The sequence below is a fragment of the Ochotona princeps genome, chromosome 1 (genome assembly GCF_030435755.1).
Source record: "Ochotona princeps isolate mOchPri1 chromosome 1, mOchPri1.hap1, whole genome shotgun sequence".
In the NCBI taxonomy this organism is placed as follows: Eukaryota; Metazoa; Chordata; class Mammalia; order Lagomorpha; family Ochotonidae; genus Ochotona; species Ochotona princeps.
Window position 1 is genome coordinate 11,124,059 of NC_080832.1, and position 3,823 is coordinate 11,127,881.

The window sequence follows — 3,823 nt, forward strand, 5'->3', positions numbered from 1 at the left end:
ATGGAGAAAGTACATGTCTGTCTTTGGCATTTGTTCATTCTATTGTACGTGTGAGTAGCTCTTACAGACCAGTGGTTCACATTTTGCTGTAACCCTTGGGGGAAAAAAAATTATTGCATCATTTTGTTTGGGATGAGACCACTGCAAGCTACCTGCCTGGAGAGGCTGTGGAAAACTGATGTTTTAGAAGGAATTAAAGCAAGGTAGGTAATATTGTGCTGTGGGTTAAGCTGCTGCCTGGGACAGGGACATCCCATGCTGGGGAGCCTGGAGATGAGTCTTGCCTGTGCTTCCAATCCAGCTTCCTGCAATATACTGGGAGGCAGCGGCCGATGGCCAAAGTACTTGAGTTCCTGCCACCATGGGAGTTCCGGACAGAGTTTCTGACTCCTGGCTTCAAGCTGGCCCAGCCGTGGCCATTGCCTGCATTTCAGAAGTGAGCCAGAGCCCCCACCCCTGCCTTCAAACAAACAAAGACACACACATTGTTTAATGCAAAAAGCATTACACTATTTTGTAGTTGTTCTTTGCCTTGGCCAATGATTTTGGAGGCACTCTGCATCTTAGCTCTGCTGCTGTAATAAAATGACGTAGACTGGGTGGCTTCGGTTTGACAGGAGTTTATTTCCCACAGTGTTACAGGCTGGGAACCCCGAGATCCAGGTGCTGGCTGGCAGATTCAGTTTTTAGAGGGTCCTCACACAGTGTGTGGTCAGGTCTTGTTTTCCCTGTATCCTAAAGGGAGAAGGTAGACCAGCTCATTCCTGTCCCTTTCTTAAGGTCACTCATCCCACCATGAGGGCTGCCTTTGTAGGACCAACTTGTTTCCCAGAGTTCCCGCTGCTTAACGTCATCATACTGGGGGTTAACTTTCAACATGTGAATAGTGGGAGAATGCAACCTGTGGCTCTTTTTGTAATTTTTAGTGATTTCATGCTGATTAAAAATTGGCTTGAAGATTTCACAAAACTTGGCCGTTCCCATATTTCTTCCAGTAGTGCATTGTGATAACACATAGGTTTATAGGTTGCGAATTAGAAAATTGGCTTACTGTAAAATTTGCCATGTTATTATTTGGTAATTTCTCAGTCGCTATTTTCTGTGTTCTATTTATTTTGGGCCAGAATGATTCTGATTTGATAAAAGGAACCCTAAACAAATGTTTAATATATATAAAGAGAAAAGGGGATTGTAACTCATTCAGACTTGCCAGGGGGGTATCTTTTTCTCTAGTTTGAGAGAGCTAGGGTCTATCACAGACTTTATTTGTGAATAGAAGACTGTTTCATACCACAGAAGTCCTTATGAAACAGTTGCCTGTGGCCTACTGACTTGGTGAGACAAAGGCATTGGTCTGTATCTCACAAAATTATATGCCACAGTCCAGAGTCTCAGGGCGTGTGTTCTACTTCCTTTATGTAGAAATGCACACAGGGTCAAGTTAAGGATTGGACTCCAGCTGTATCCTGGTCATCCCTGGAAATATTGCAAAATCCTCTGGCAACATGTCTAAGGCTCATCTGAGCTGGTTAACTGTTCCCACACTGCCGAAGAACTGCAGGTTCGGGACTCGCACCTGTGAGGCCACCCTGAAGAAGGTCCCTAGACCACCCTCTCTCCTGGGTGCTGCTGGCCATTGTGCAACCATGCTCCAAGGAAGATGGTCCACAAGCTGGCTGTGGAAGTCACACTTGGGGCTGGCTTGCTGCACACCAGTCTCCCTCACCAACCTTCATGTTCATCTCAGAAGTCATGACACAAGTTGGAGGAGAAAATTCAGGAATTAGCTTTGCAGTGATTAAAGAAGGAAGAAGGCATATTCTCGTTATGTTTTCTGTCCTTGCCCAGAGCATTGTAAACATTCAACTGTTTGTGAAAGGATGATTAAAAGGAAGGAACGTATCAGGAGAAAAAGGATTAAAAGGAGAGAAATTGTTTTTCCACTGTCCTGTGGAAAAGGACTTAAAATTTTATTGTTAGGGGAATGAAGATTAGATTTTATTTTAACATATTCTTTCACCCTTTGGGCTTAATCTTGTTTAAATCCTTTCATTGTTTAAAGTAATCATGAAAGTGCTTTAAAATTATGTAATCTGAAGTAACGTTGTCTCTGAAGTGTGAAGTTGTGCTCATCCTTTAGTACCACGTCCTGTTTCCTTGCTCACATTTTGACTGTTGCATGCTGAGTGTCCAAGAGTACGGAGGAGACTTGAGGCATTAGCATCCATCAGTGATCTCTGACTTGGTGGAAATCGGCACCAAGCTGAGAGAAGCAGTTGGGAGCTCAGGTTTTGTAGATGGATAATCCAGTTCTCCCACTTTGCTACATGGAAGCTCTGTGATGCAAAGCCGACCTCCCTATCTCTTTCCTCCTGCGCCGTCTGCGGAATCGGGTAATAAACAGAATCGCCTTCACAGGCTCACGGTGATTGCACGGGATAAGGTGGGTGAGTTGCCCGTGGAGTATACAGTGCTTAGTGATATTGAGTTTGATGATGCTAATGGAGTTTGTTCCATCTTAACCTCTAGTGAAAAAGGCCTCCAGAGTGGTCAACAGGAATTTCCTCTTTTCTTTGGTCCAAAACCATCAAAATGATGCCACTGTTCTTTTGTCAGAAGGTTTCTGTGGAGTCTGACTAGGAAATGTGCTTTGTTTGTTTGTTTTGGCTGAGCTGGAACTTAAGACATGACATTACGTCTGCTTATGGTTGGAAATAATAGAATTCTTGATTTATCATCAGATGTCCTCCCTCTCCAATTCCCCCACAACATCATTCAGCAAGATATCGTATGAAAACAAGGGGACTCTAAACATTTCTCCCATCTTCTGGTTCTCTGAGAGGCTTTAACCTCCCATTCTCATCTTGAAGTGCTACACTTCTTTGTTTCCTGTAGTTTTTAAGACAGGAATAATGGGAGGGGCTGGAATCATGGTATAGGCTGCGGCCAGGTATGCTGTCATCCCATATGGGTGTTGATGTATGCTTATTCCCACTCCAATCCTGCTCACGGCTGAAATGCCTGGGGAAGCAGTAGAGGGTGTTCTGAGTGCTGGGGCCTCTGCACCCATGTGGGAGACCTGGATGAAAACTCTGGATCCTAGCTTCTACCTAGCTGGTCCCTGCCATTGTGGCCACTTAGGGGAGTGGACCAGTGAATAGAGGATCTCTCTCTCTCTCTCTTTCACTCCTTTTCTCACTGTAACCCTCTCAAGCAAATAAACCTCCTTAAAAACATAAGTATTGTAGAATAACACCTATTTTAAAAATTCCAATTGTGAGAAGGAACATTTACTTAACTATGAAACCAAAACTGTGTTGCTTTTATTGCAGCTAAAGCTGAAGGGTCAGTCATTGGATGCGTCCGTCACCAATGCTTTGGTAGACAAACGGAAGAGTACTTAAACCAACCTGATTTGGAATACTACATTTTACTTCAAAATGCTACTGCTTCTTCTCCGATTTCTCCTTAATGAAAAGAGGCCACCAGCACCTCTCTTACAGGGTGATCAATGGTCTTCATTTAATCTTCAGATAACGTGACTTCGAATGCCAGTGTTAACAAGTTGGCATTATGTGTCACTTTAACCACTAGTGAATTTCAGCTCATGCATTTCCACTGAGTGCTGGATTCCAAGCTCAACAACCAAGGTCATCTTCAACTCTGCATGGAATTCATTGGTGTCTGGCTTCATCCTGTTAGATGTGTCGTTCTCCAGCTCATATTTTGAAACTTAGGTTTTTTTTTTTTTCTTAAGATGTGTTTTCATTTCAGAGGCAGATTTACAGAGTGAAGGAGAGACACAGAGGGAGAATCTTCCCTC